We start from the raw sequence: 15,736 nt of genomic DNA, 5'->3' as shown, positions 1-15,736 counted from the left end.
AACAATGTAAAACAAGCATAATATCTCTAAAACCAACTTTTGACTCTCACAAGACACATTACTTCATTTAAAGCTCATTGTAAGCCATAAAGGGTGTGTTTTAATATCAAATTTAAGTATAAAAATAACGGTTTTTAGACCGTTATCAATGAGAATACTCAAAAAGGTTGTCAAACATGAAGTGGCTGAACTGAGTCTATTCAAACAAGAGAAATTCACGTTTCCTGAGAAACTTTGGTTTCAAGGGTTGGACAAGTTTATTGAAATGAAAGGTGATTGCTATCATGAACTTGTAGAAGTTTTCTACCACAATGTTAAAGAAGTATATGGAAATGTTCATTCTTGGGTAAAAGGTGTAGATATCATTATTAACAATGACACGTGGTGGAGAATCGCTGGACTGAAAGACGCTGGAAATTTGTCTCGTCTATTTGACTATCAACACAACAAGCTGATAAGGAAAATTGAGATGTTCAAGAATTTTATGACATATCGTGGAAGTTTTTAAAAGACTCCAACAAATTGGGTTGTTGTTTTTAAAAGACATATCTTAGAAGTGGGAACAAATGACTGGCATAGGCTTCCGTATGGTGTGTTCATAAGCAAAGTACTGGAACAAAGCAGTGTTGATCTCATTGGAGAAAACAAGCTCACCTGCAACAACGAAAATATTATTGGGAAAGCCACTATGACTTGCATTGGACTGAAAAGGACAACTCTCGGATGGATTTTTAGTGATGAAGAAAATTCTTTAAAAGGAAAAGAGACCTCAGTGGATTATGATAGTGATGAAGAATTTTCTTCACCCAAATCTGAATTTGAAAATCGTGTGGAAGACAAATTTAAGAGGATTTCCAAAAGGGCAAATGAATTAAATATGTTGCTCGTGACTCTAAAAGAGAAGATGGATATCTTATTCAAACATTTTGTTGAGATCTCATCATCATCAAAAGAATCTGAAAGAGAAGATGTTGATGATATTAGTGAAGAAAGCACTACTGAAATCTTTGAATCAGAAGTTTTGTTTATCCTGTAGTGTTTAAAGTCATAGACTGTTTTTTTTATTGTGGCTTAGAATGCGATCTTTTATTTGTCTTTTGTTTTGTTTTGTCCCTTGTCTGTTCCTATCAATGTAATATCTTTTAATCAAGGAAATGAAATTTAGTTTGAATCATCTCAGCTCCTTGAAATTTGATAATTAAAATCTATTTTGCTGAATGGTGAATGATTCGACTGCAATATGATTGAAGTAAATTATGCTTAATCTGTTACTCATGTTTACCTATTGACTTCTATTGTTTCTGATTATATTTCTTGCATAACTAAAATGCTTGATCTGGAAAAGTGCTTTGAAAGGTTTTACAGGAAGAACATTGCTTTGGAAACTACAAATGGAATTCAACAACCTTGGGAAGCAATGTATTCGACTAAGGAAATAATGCAATCGACTGATCATAACAGGGTTATAAATTCCAATTCTGGAATTTGTTTTTCTCTCAGTGATTGCTTATTTTTATTATCTGCTATTATCTCTAATCTAAATTGATTTTTAATATCTTAATTGAGATAATTGTGTGAGATTGTTGATAATTGTATCATTGCATGACTAAACAATTTGATATCTTGACCTTGAATGCGAAATCTGAGAAAAAGCAAATGTTGAGGGGCACAGGTGGCAGCAGAAGAATGGTTGAATGTTTGTCTCAATAAAATAACAAAAAACTTAATTTTTGAGCTCATTTTCTGTTTGAAAGACCACTACGTCATTCTCACGTTTCTCTCTTCTTGGACCAGCATACTCCCCTTCCAATACAACATTTTTTATTCGGTAATGTCATGAACTGGTGGGAAATTCCTTGATTATGCCAATATCGCCTAGGGATAGGGGTAGGACGGTCAATTTTATTTGCTTCAGATCGCATTACATTATTGGTTATTAGGGGAGGCTAGAGATAGCAAGCCGGTAATTAATAATAGGCTCTTTTCACCAAGGGATTGGGTTAAGGGTAAATAAGAAAGTATGCATGGCAATTAGATAAATAAGTGAATTAAATAAGAAGAGTAGATATATGAGAGTGGATAAGATGAAATTGTAAACCCCAACAACACCATTCATCCATAGCTTCTCAAAACCAATTGAATCAACTGCATTGCATGTTTATTTTTGTTCTTTGCATATAACCACCAAATTTATTCCTTTCTCAAGTCTTACGCGATTAGGTTACATGAAAGTTAAGGCCTAAGAGTCCTTTGGGAAAACGGTACTTCGACTTACCCGTTTATATTACTTGATAACGATCTGGTACACTTGCCAAGAACTTAACAAGTTTTTGGCGCCGTTACCGGGGACACGTGGTTTAACTTATCTAGTAGTTTAAACTGATTAAGTTTGACTTGATTGTATATATCTTTTTATCTTTATATTTTTTACTTTTTTCTTTTTATTTTTTTTAAAATATAAAAAAGTGCTACTAGGGTTTGTGTTTCTTGTGCATACAACAGGAGAATAGACATACTAGAAGTAAGAAAAATACGCAACCTCTTCTTGAAGGCTTAAGCGAAGCAAGAGGGAGAAGGAGAGTCAGACGCCCATCTAGGGTTTTGTTTCCTTCACCTGACAGATTACTATAACCTTCACCAAACAGAAGAACAGAGGAGATGGCTGAAAGAACTCCTCCAAGACGCACTCTTACAGACCAATCAGATACGGTTGGCCCTTTCCATTTTAGCAGCATAGTTATGCCTACGGATGAAACGACCAACATGGTGATGAATCCAACACTTATACACCTAGTATAGAGCAAACAGTTTCATGGCCTGTCAAATGAGAATCCTTATGACCATTTGACAGCATTTAGTGAAATATGCAACACAGTGAAGATGGCAAGTGTATCAAATGAAAGAGTAAGGCTTAGTTTGTTCCCGTTCTCATTGGAAGGCAATGCTAAGATGTGGCTCAATTCCTTTCCTGAAGGAACATTTACAACATGGGAAGTTGTGGCTAGAACATTTGTCAACAAATATTTTCCACAGTCTAAAGTTACTCAGGGAAAACTGGAGATCTCATCATTCAAGCAAGGCATGGAAGAAACTCTAAGTCAAGCATGGGAGCGATTCAAAGAACTACTCAGAAAAACACCAGTTCACGGATTTGACAAGTCAACCATTGTTCTTGCCAACCTTGGTGGACTGAATATGCAGTCTAAGATGATGTTGGATGCCTCAGCTGGAGTTGATATCAAACAGAAGACTGAGGATGAAGTCTATGACTTGATAGAGAGAATCACAGCTAATGGTCAAGAAGCGTATAGTGAAAGGAGCCGACACAACAGAGAGGAGTCTTGCACTTACCTGCAAATGATGCAATGCTAACTCAAAATCATCTTTTGACCCAAAAGCTAGATACATTGACAAAGATCCTTTTACAACTTCCAAAGGAGCTTCGTAATGTCTCTCAAGCACAACAGCTATGTGATCTTTGTGGTGGAGACCATATTAATGGTCAATGTGTTATACCTGAGGAGATGCAGCAGGAAGCTAACTATATGGGGAACCAATACCAGTATAGGCAAGGGAATTTCAACCAAGGCAATCCTAGCCAAGGTTGGAAGAATCATCCAAATATTTGTCAATAGTAGAATAACCCATCAAGGCAACAAGGAGGCTTCAGGCAACAACAACCTTTAACTATGTGGCAGCAGGTTTCACATTTGACAGAGTTTGTCCAAAATATGAGTTAAAGATTTGACGAATTCATAAAATTCTATAATTCAAATCGCACTAGTGATCAAGCTACTGTTAGGTCACTAGAAATGCAAATTGGACAACTGTCAAAAAGAGTAGAAACCACTGAAAAGAACCGGTTTAGGGCTAATACTGATGTTAACCCTAAAGAAGAATGCAAAGTTGTGGTGACAAGTGATGAAGGAAGAGTTGACAAGAAAGTTGTAGAGATTGGAAGTAGTGATCAAAAGGAGGAAGGTGAAGCCATTGAGAGTAGTAGCAGTAGTGGAGGAGAAGAAGAAGAGGAAGCACGAGATAGTCATAATGAGCAGAACAAAGAAGTTTATAATCAAATGACTATTATGCCTTCCATTATCAAACAGATTCCTGCAAAAATGAAATTTTATCTTGGAGAGATGATAGATTTAGATGAAGATGATGATGAGCAGGAATTTGAGATTCAACCTCCAAGTAATTATATGCTTAAAGTAAAAGATCCAGGTTGCTTGAATTTGGCATGTAAGATCATTGAGGTTGATACAGGAGAAGAAATGAAAGATTATGGATCTAGCATTAACATGATGCCCATGCGTTTGTTTAAGAAATTGGAGGGTTAATGTTAAAGCCATCTAATCTCACAGTGACAATGGTGGATGGTTCAGTTAAAACACCATTTGGTATGGTGGAAAATGTAGTTGTTCAGGTGGAGCAGCTAGAATTCTTAGCTAATTTTATCATCATGAGCATGGAAGATGAGGAAAGAATTCCAGTAATTCTTGGAAGACCTTTCATGGAAACATCCAAGATGTCTATTAGTATCCATGATGCAAGGATCATGATGAGAGACAAAGAGAATGTACTCTTTTATACTGGCCTTAAAGAGAAAAGTACTAGAATTAAAAAGAGGGCCAGACATAAGAAGTCAAGAAGAGAAGTTGCACTAAAGGACAACACAACACGTACTAATTCTAATAGTTGTAATGTTTTGCAGGTACCTAAAAATGAGGAGGTTGACAAAGGAGGCATTATCCACACTGAATATACACCACTTCCAATAGGAGCACAAGTGAGATTCAAGAACAAGAAGTGGCTTGTTATTAAGAGTCGAAAAGATGGCAAGTTGGAAATTAGGAAACCATTCACAAGAGCCATAAATAGAGTGGATAGAAAGCAACTGATGAGTTGGGTTGATGAAGATCCCAACCGGGATGGAATGAATTGATTATATCTAAATCCCACTTTGTATAAACATTTGTAGTTTTAGGGTATTTGATTTTGTACATATACTTTATTGAATTTTTGAACACTTTTTGGGTAGTATCTACTGAAGGATGCTAAATTTTTAAGTATCTACTGAAGGATACAAGGTAAGAACACCCACTGAAGGGTGTTGGAAGGAGAAACACTTACTGATGAGTGCTAAATAGGTTTGGGTCAAGCTCGTGACGTTAAAAAAGCGCTACCTGGGAGGCAACCTAGTTGATTGTTTTGTTTTTAATCCTGTGTTAAGTGCATTACATGTTAATGATTGCATCTGAGAGGGGAAAGGCATATATTTGAAAAATTGAAGGTTGAAATTAAGTGTTAGAAGGAAAGATTACTCAAAAGAAAGCAAAAGAAGAAGAAGAGAAATTAGGCGCCGACCGCTGAGCGGTCCATTTTACCGCTGAGCGGTCCATTTTACCGCTGAGCGGTCCATTTTACCGCTGAGCGGTTGCGGCGCTGAGTGTCTCGGCTTTTCTTAAAAGCTGAGCAGTTTTCCAAGTTTTTCACTTTGAAACCCTTCTTTGCATTTCGCCTGAGCGGTCTCCCTAAGCCCTTGCACTCTTGTTTCACTTTCAAGAGCATTTTAGAGAGATTTCCTCACTTTCTCATTCACCCACTCACCAAAAATTCAATTTTCCACCATTACTTTGTCAAAGTTTGGGGTTTTTGGTTGAGGGATTTGCATTGGAGAGGACATACATCATCAATTAAGCAATTTTTCTCTAAGAAATCATAATCTTCACTCAAGTAAGTATGCAAATTCATTATTTAAGGTTTCTAATTTGGGATTTGTTGATGAACATGCTTAGGAACATGATAAGTTAGGGCTTTTGATTTCTATGCATGAATTGATAGAATAGGAACTGTTTGAACCGACTGAATTGCATGATTTTGGTCTGGATTGATGATTTTAGCAAAAGAGTGGAGATTAGGATCAAATAGGCAAAGATTTTGAAAAACCCTAGCCGCCACCGCTGAGCAGTCTGTTTTGGCGCTAAGCGGTGGTGCGACTTAAGGCAAACCGCCTGGGCGATCTCTTTTGACGCTGAGCGGTCTGCAGCTGTTTTGCCTAAATGATGAAATTTTTGGACTTTTGTGTGTTGAGAAGCCCTGTTTTTCCTCAAAGAATTGTATGATTTGATGATGCACTAACCTCTAATGATGTTTCTGTGAATTTTGTTGGATTAATTTATTTATGCAGGAATGTCTACCTCAAAAAGAGTTAAGACAATGGGCAACAAAAGGAAGGAACCAGAGAGACCTAGAAGATTTTATTCTTCAAGGTTCCTTTCAAGAAAGCATGAAGAACATTTTGCTATAGTCCAGGAAAGACGACTGCTGATGGAGAGAAAAACTATGTATATCCCTGATTTGGCTCCAGAGTTTGGTTTGGAGATTGAGAGGCAAGGTTGGGAGAGACTGACGACTTATCCAGCACCAGCCAGTACTGACTTGGTGAAGGAGTTCTATGTTAATGCCTTGCCGAGAGGAGGAGTGTCTGCAGGGAGGTACATGAGCTATGTACGTGGGCACTTGATCAGCTATGATCCTGACACCATCAACGCTTTTCTAGGGACTGAGTGGCCAGGAGAGCAGTGCAAGTATGCTGCTATACTGGGGGAGGCCAGGGATTATGAGGAGATTAAGCGAGTGATGTGCATCCCTGGGAGGCATTTTCAGAGAAACCCTAACGGAGCACCGGTGAACATCCTTAGGGCAGATTTAACTCCCCTAGCTAAATACTGAATGGCATTTACACATGCCAACATACAGCCATGCTCTCATGTTTCTGACATCACTTTGCATCGGATCTTGGTTATATACTGTATGTTGAGGCAGATGGACGTGAATGTGGGTAAGATCATTACCAATGAGATTATGAGCTGCGCCAACACCGTGAGCAACGGGATGCCACTGGGACATCCATCCCTAATCACATATTTGTGCCAGCAGGCAGGAGTGGACAATTCAGTTCCACCCTTCGAGAGGCCGAGGAGTGCTATTAATGCCTCTTATTTTCATCAGTATTGTAGAGGTGATGAGCCAGCTGAAGCAGTCCCTAGGAGACGTCCTAGGAGGGCAACAGCACAACTGGAGGATGAGCCTGCAGATGCACCAGCACAACAGCCAGAGCCCTTCCAGATGAGAGACATGTACATGTCTATGATGGAGGCGAGGATGGAGTCCCTTTACAGAGGGCAGGTGGCCACTGCCGAGATGATTATAGGACTTTATGACCAATCACCAGTACACATGGTAGTGGGTCCGCAGCTGCTAGAACTTCAAGAGGACAGGATGATGACCACGAGGATGATGAAGACTTTGAGGATGCCCAGGAGGAGGATGATGATGACTAGATGAGGATCTGCGCTGATGGCATCTATTGATGGATGCCAGCATATGACAAGGATTTTTCTTTTTCTTTTTCTTTGTACTTTGAATTAGTAGTATAGGTTGAATTTATGTTTAAGTTTATCCTTGGCTTGTACACTTATTCAGATAATGGTTCCAATTTATTGCATGATGAGTTGTTTGCTATTGATGATTGATTGTGGATGATGATTGAGAATGTGTGAATGTTGATATCCAGATTGATGGTTCACTAGTTATGTGAACAGATGAGTAAGTGATTCATGATTGTGATTTTGATGCTAAGCAGGATTCATGTGAGAAGTGAGAAAGCCTGATTATGTGAGGTATTGAGCTTCAGAGTTTTATTGTTGTGTGCACTATTTATAGGGAATCATGAATGGTATTGACTTAATCTTGATAATTGATTGAATTGCATGTGTATGTCATATGATCAAGGCCATGCTTGGAAAGCCCTTACTTAGCCAAATTTTCACCCAAAGAATTTTAAATGATATACCCTTTTTGAACCTTGACCTTAAACAATATGAAAACCCTTGTTTGAATTGATTTACCTTGAATTAGGGTTGAGAATGATTATATGTGTTGAAAATGTTCAAGTTTGGGGTTGTATGGGGAAAGTGAAAGGCAAAAGAAAAATAAAAGCATTGAATTCAAAAGAATGAAAAAGAAAAATGCATGTGAAAGAAAAGAAAAGAAGAAAAGAGAAAAATCATGTAACGTGAACACAATGTAAAATGAAAAAGGGAAAAAGTTGGGAATAAGTGAGATTGGTTAAAAAGAGATTGTGCTTGAACTTTGAATGATGATTTAAACTCTCTTAACTCAAGGATTTTATATTCTCGAAAAAACAATTTTCTTGTTAGCCCAGCCACAATACAAGCCTTGGAAAAAGTCCTTGTGATAACATGTGCATGAGAAAGATGTTGATTGTTTTAGATGAATGACAATATTGTTTTATGTGACATGTGAACAGTAGAGAGTAGAGTGACCTCCCTAAACACTTGAGTGATTGAGTGAAACATTTGCTTGGTGAGAATTGTTAAATCCGTGTTTACATTTATGTTTAGTTGATTAATCATTCCTGAACAAAATATCTGTTGAAAAAAGATTGATTATGTGAACTAAGTTGGATTGAAAGCATGCATACATGTTTGTAGCATTCCACTAAAATTTGAATTGTATAATAACTTGTCATGAGAAAAAGGAGTTTTGAAAAGTGTGAATTATTCGATGAAAAAGTGGAAAGCCAAGTTTTGTCTTGTTTGCTTGAGGACAAGCAAAGTTCTAAGTTTAGGGTTGTGATAACGGTCTAAAAACCGTTATTTTAATACTTAAATTTGATAGTAAAACACATCCTTTGTGGCTTAGAATGAGCTTTAAATCAAGTAAAACACTTAGTTGAGTCTTTTGAGAGTCAAAATTTGGTTTTAGAGATATTATGCTTGTTTTGCATTGTTTTGCAGGGTTTTTAGATGAATGAAAGATGGAAGTGAAGTAAGGTGAACTTAGACCCATGAAAGAAGGAGAAAAATGATGAAAAGAAGGGTCAAGCAAGCCGCTGAGTGCCAGAATAGTCCGCTGAGCGCTCAGAGCGATTAGAGGGAAACCGCTCAGCGGCAAAACTGACCGCTGAGCAGTCAAAGCGGCTAGAGGCAAACCGCTGAGCGGTGAATTTAGGCGCCTGGGCGGTTGTCTGTTTCTTTAGTTAGATTCTGTAAATCTTTCTGTAATCTATCTGTTATCTTTTTGGGCTTATATATAGCCCCAATGCGAATTAGAAGGGGATTCTTTTGGGCAGAGAGAAACGTCCAAAGGTATTCCACCCTTTGGAGGAGGTTCCTTGGATGCTTCGGCTCCATTCAACCAAGTTTAGGGTTATTTCTTCCATTCTTTCATTATATTCATCTAGTTTCACCATGTCAATGGTGAACTAAATCCTTTGTTGTTGGGGAACAATGTAATCTTTTGAAACTCTCATATATTCAAATTCTTATTTATTTCATATGNTTGTCATATACTTNTTTATCAATTGTTGGGTTCTCATTTGTGCTCAATGCTTTTATTGTTTAACTCATTCAGTAAAAGATGTTTGTCTTTATCGATATGGGGACGTACGGTAATGTCATGAACTGGTGGGAAATTCCTTGATTATGCCAATATCGCCTAGGGATAGGGGTAGGAAGGTCAATTGTATTTGCTTCAGATCGCATTACATTATTGGTTATTAGGGGAGGCTAGGGATAGCAAGTCGGTAATTAATAATAGGCTCTTTTCACCAAGGGATTGGGTTAACAGTAAATAAGAAAGTATGTGATAAGTCGATATTTTATTGATTTCACTTAGTTTATTGTGCTAGAATTAATCAGGGAATTGTGCTTAATTGTCCGGTATTTTCCCGTTTCTGCTAATTGTGCTTAATTTGACCGGAAATTCTAATTTTAATTAATTTGAATTTTCTGAGCTAATTATTTGTATTATTATTTTCAGGAAAATTTTGGAAATACAATTTGGAGCATTGGGAAGGAGATAAAATAAATTCAAGACTCAAATTAGACATTTTAAATTTTAGTTATATTGTAATTTATTTGTTAAAACTTTTTAGACAAACTTTTTGCATCTTGGGCCAATTTTAGCAAAATGTTGTTGGGCCCAATTTTATTAGACACTTTACACTTGGCAACCCTAGGGTTGGGTGGACCCACCCTAATTTTTGAGACACATGGCCTCTTAGAATCCTAGCAGCCGTCACACACAAAAGGACCATTATTCTCGGCAGATTGAGGAGGCAGTGCATGGAACGGTTTTTGGCTTGAGGGGTCTTTGAACGTTTTTTTCTTTTGCTGAATACATGTTGATGCTCCGTGACTATGGTTGAATGGGAGATCTTGGCTTTTGGATATTTCGGAGCCTGCTGGAACATATTTAAAAGGAGAGAGCTGCAGCGGTTTTGGAAGGGCAAAGGAGCTGGAACACTTGTTCTGTTTTATTTTTTCTTGAAAGAGCTGTTTGAAATTTATGATTATGGATGAAAGGAATTTTCTTCTTTTTTATTTTGTGCAAGCAGCTGCTGCCATTGTTATTGCTAGGCTTGAACGTTTTTTTTTTTTTAAATAGGGCTGGTGAACGTTGAGTTTTTGGGGGAATGAATTTATTAGCTGGAGACTAGTTTTCATGAGTTAAAGAATGAAGCACATTCCTTTTTTTTCCTCTTCATTTTTGTGCAAGCTGAAGCATTTTCTTTGGAGTTTATCTTTGTAGTACGGATGGCATTTTCTTTTGAACTTTGATTTTGCTGAAAGAATTTTTGAACATTACGGTGCATTCCATTTGATGGCAGCTGGCATGTCCGAATGTAGATTCAACTTTTATATTTGGCTTGTTTTTATCTTTGCTTGGAGAAGCTTTGTTCATGTCCATAGGTGAAGTCACGGGCTGGAACGGTGCTTAGTTCAGAGGTGTGTTTGCTAGAATGCTTGAAGCGGTGATGATGGGAAGAAAGGGTGCTCACGGTTTCTGCTTTTTTTTTTGTTGCTGAATGAAAATGATGGTTGGAACGGTGCATCCATTTCACCTTTCTTTCCTTGAAAGACTCATGGGATGTCAAGTTTTGGTTGGTTTTGGAGTAAAAAATTGTGCATTTAATTTTTGCTACAGTAAACAACATTTGGGTCACGACTTTTGATGTTTTCTTGGGAGCAAATTTCATTTCTCTTTTAGAAAAGGCTTATTTGCATTTGGCCAATTTGGTTTTGCTGAAAAATAAATCTGTAGCTCACGTAGGTGGTAGGCTTTGAGGAGAGAAATTTTATTTAATGGCTTTGAGAAGAAGAGGCACGGTTTTCCTTGCAGAAAAAAATTCCAATTTCCTTTTGGTAAAAGCACTTGGTTACATGAAATGGTAGAAAAAAAAGTTTATGCTTTCTAATGTCTTTTGTCTTAAAATATTTTACATTACATGTTTAATTACTTTTCATCTTTTTAATTGAGTGTTGTATTTTAATAGTTTTAACTGTGCTTAGATATTTGTTTGCTCTAGTATTGGGTTTAGCATTTTCACTCTCTTTGATGCTTTCTATGATGTTTGAATGTGTTTAATTTTTATTTTTAATTTCGTCAGTTGCATTCACATAACCACTTTCAAACCCGCCCCCCTTCGTGTTTGACCTGACTCGAACCACAGTTTGGTCCTTCAGAGACGACCTAGGAGTCACTTCCTAGTCTATATTGCATTCTTTTATGCTCATTATATTTTGCATGGGGTGCGACCTCCATCAGTATGCATGGCAATTAGATAAATAAGTGAATTAAATAAGAAGAGTAGATATATGAGAGTGGATAAGATGAAATTGTAAACCCCAACAACACCATTCATCCATAGTTTCTCAAAACCAATTGAATCAACTACATTGCATGTTTATTTTTGTTCTTTGCATATAACTACAAAATTTATTCCTTTCTCAAGTCTTACACGATTAGGTTACATGAAAGTTAAGGCCTAAGAGTCCTTTGGGAAAACGATACTCGAACTTACCCGTTTATATTACTTGATAACGATCTGGTACACTTGCCAGGGACTTAACATCGTGGTAGTAGGTGCTACATGGAGGCCTATTATTCGGTAAAGGGCTTACACTTATGTGTGGTCGGGTGAAACCCCTCAGCAATGGCTTTGCAAAGCAGTAGGACCACAAGTGCACAAACCCCTGGAACTCAACATTTCATACTAGTCTGGATGGTCAAATCACGTGGTCGGTCATTGGTATCAACAAAATGCGTTCGGTCTTAGTCTGTATTGTGTTATGGTCTTTGCATGCTGTGTGTGTGATTGTATAACATGATAGTTAATTTCATTTAATGTATAATCGGATAGAATGTCTATTTGTTTGCTTGTATGCATACTATTAAGTATATGTTAGTTAGAATTTGGACTTATCTTGCATGTTTTTCAACCTAGCTTACCCTTGCATTTGTATGTGTTGTATGTGTTTGCCTTCTTCCTTGCGATGATCATCAAATCTTTTGGATGTGAGCAGAGGCAGAGGATGTTCCCCTGGAGCAAGCTTTGGAGCCAGAGGATCCAGCCACTACCTCTTAGGACTCTTTCTATTAGACTCATTTCTATATTTTGAAAAACTTTGTAGCTTATATGCAGCACCTAGTTTATATTATTACTCTTAGATCTTTTCCATCATTTTGAGAGACTTCTTATGTACTTAAGGACATCATATCATGGTTTGCCATTTTAAGAGATGCAAGCTTGTTCGCAGTTTCATAGAGACGTTGAATATCATTGGCATAAATTCTTTGAGTTTTCTTCCAAAAGGAGTGACAAGTTTTGAAAGCTCTCAAAGATATAAGAAGTTTGGGTTCCACTGATTGCCATAACAGGGCACACAACTAGAAATCTGTTTGTTTCCACTGAACAACTTTTTCAGTAGGCACATGGCTTTTATCTCACTCAAGGTGGTCATAATGTCGTTGGCCAAGGAACCACATTTCAACGGCAACAGACCATGATAGATAATTTTTTCCATTTAGCTTNTTGGAGGTAATTGATGGACTTCCGGAGAAGGAAAGAGTACTACTAGACGCCATTTCTAGAGAAGAAGAATCATACTAGCGAAAAACAAAAAAACCCTCAGGGTTTAGACGGACGAAACTATGACGACGGCTGGTGGAAGACGGCGACCATGACGATGGAAGGTGGCCGGCAGCGACGACGGGAGGTGACAACCAGCGACGAATGGTGGCAAACGACGGCAGCGACGGCGGGATCGACCCGCTCTGATTCCATCTTGAGAATTAAATTGTAAAATAATTCTAGAGGGCTTGCTTCATCCCTCTCATAATATTCTATTTATAAGAATAAATTGATACAAGAGTACATGATAATTAAGGTAACCCTAGACACAATATAATCATGATAATTAGAGTAACCCTAAACACAATATAATCATGATAATTAGAGTAACCCTAAACACAATATAATCATGATAATTAGAGTAACCCTAGACACAATATAATTGTTAAGTCCCTGACAAGTGTACCAGATCGTTATCAAGTAATATAAAATGGGTAAGTCCAAGTATTGTTTCCCAAAGGACTCTTAGGCCTTAACTTTCGTGTAACCTAATTGCAAGACTTGAGAAGAAATTGATTTTAAGTTTTTAAATGCAAAAACAAAAGTAAACATGCAAATGCAGTGATTCAATGGTTGAGGAAAAATTATGGATGAATGGTGTTGTTGGGGTTTACAATTTCATCTTATCCACCCTCATATATCTACTCTTCTAATTTAATTCGCTTATTTATCATATTGCCATGCAAACTTTCTTGGTTTACCCTTAACCCAATTCCTTGGCAAAAAGCCTATTACTAATTACCGGCTTGCTATCTCTAGCCTCCCCTAGTAACTAATAATGCATAATAAACGGAAGCAAAATACAATTGATCGTCCTACCCCTATCTCTAGGCGGTATTAGCATAATCAAGGAATTCCCCCCAGTTCATGACATTATTGTACGTTCCCGTATCAATAAAGACAAACAACATTTACCGAATGAGTTAAACGATAAAAGCATTAAATACAGGTAAGGAACCCAGCAATTGATAAATCAAGCATATGCAAGCATATGAATTAAATAAGAATTTGGATATACGAGAGTTTCAAAAGATTACATTGTTCCCCAACAACAAAGGGTTTAGTTCACCAATATCATTGTGAAACTAGATGAAATACAATGGAAGAATGAAAGAATAACCCTAGATTGAGTACTTTGGAGCCTAAGCATCCAAAGAACGGCCTCCAAGGTGTGTAGAGCTGTTGTGGACGTTTCCCTCTTCCAAAGATTAAGGTTTCAAGTCGTACTAGGGCTATTTTAACAGAATTTAAGCCCAAGCCCAGCAGACAACCGTTCAACACCTAATTTAACCACTCAACGGTTTGCCTCTAATCGTTCAACTACTCAGCGCCCTATTTGAGCACTCAACGGTTTGCCTCTAATCGCACTGGGCACTCAGCGGTCCGTTCTGGTGCTCAGTGATTCCTTTGGCTCTTCTTTTCATCCTTTTTCTTCATCTTTCACGAACACAAGTCCACCTTACTTCACTTGCATCTTCAAATCACGTCAAAACCCTACAAAACAATGTAAAGCCAAGCATAGGCTGTTGAGGCATCTCTTGTCTTTGTGAAATAGGTCCTCCTGCTCTCTGACACGGCTCACAGGTGCTACAAATCCTCTCCGCATCTTTGAAGATGGAAGGCCAATAGAAACCACAGTCAAGCACCCTGGGAGCTATTCTCTGTATCCCCAAATGACCACCAGGTGAGGAGGCATGGCAAAACTGTAGGACTGAGTCAATCTCATGGTCCGGAATCCATCTCCTGGTAACTTGGTCACTGCACAACTTCCACAGATATGGGTCATCCCAAACATAATACTTAGCATCACTCTTAATTTTAGCAATCTGAGCACGTGATGCTAAGGGAGGAAAAACAGAAGCAACCAAATAATTCACAATGTGTGCAAACCAAGGAGTATGGTGAGAAGAAGAAATCATTAACAAACTCTCATCAGGAAAGTCATCCTGGATGGGCAAAACATGAGCTTGATCCTCAGCTCTCTCAATCCTGTTGAGGTGGTCTGCGACCAAGTTCTGTGCACCACTCCAGTCTTTAATCTGCAAGTCAAACTCCTAGAGTAGTAGCATCCACCTAATCAATCTAGGCTTTGACTCAACCTTTTTCAACAGAAACTTCAGAGCTGCATGGTCAGTATACACAATAACAGGAGATCCAAGCAAATACGACCTAAACTTATCAAGGGCAAAAACAATTGCCAACAACTCTTTCTCAGTCGTGGTGTAGTTAGCTTGGGCAGCATCCAAAGTGCGGGAAGCATAGTAGATCACTCTAGGCAGCTTGTCAATCTTCTGTCTTAGGACAGCCCCCAATGCATAGTTAGACGCGTCACACATGAGCTCAAATGGGGTTGTCCAATCCGGTGCCTGAATGATCGGGGTGGTGGTCAAAGCTTCCTTCAAGCAATCAAACGCCTGTTTGCATCTGTCATCAAAAGCAAAGCCAATATCCTTCTGCAGCAGTCTGGACAAGGGAAGCGCCTTCTTGCCGAAATCTTTGATGAAGCGCCTGTAGAAACCTGCATGTCCAAGAAAAGATCGCACCTCTGCCACGCAAGAGGGGTAAGGCAACAGCGAAATCACAGATATCTTAGCAGGGTCTACCTCTTTTCCCTTTTCAGAAATGATATGCCCTAGAACCAAACCTTGTTCAACCATGAAGTGACATTTCTCAAAATTGAGAACAAGGTTTGTTTCTATGCATCTTTTCAACACTTTTTCCAGACTATCTAGA

This window comes from Vigna radiata, chromosome 8 (genome assembly GCF_000741045.1).
Source record: "Vigna radiata var. radiata cultivar VC1973A chromosome 8, Vradiata_ver6, whole genome shotgun sequence".
Taxonomy (NCBI): Eukaryota; Viridiplantae; Streptophyta; class Magnoliopsida; order Fabales; family Fabaceae; genus Vigna; species Vigna radiata.
Note: the sequence above shows the minus strand (reverse complement) of the source record.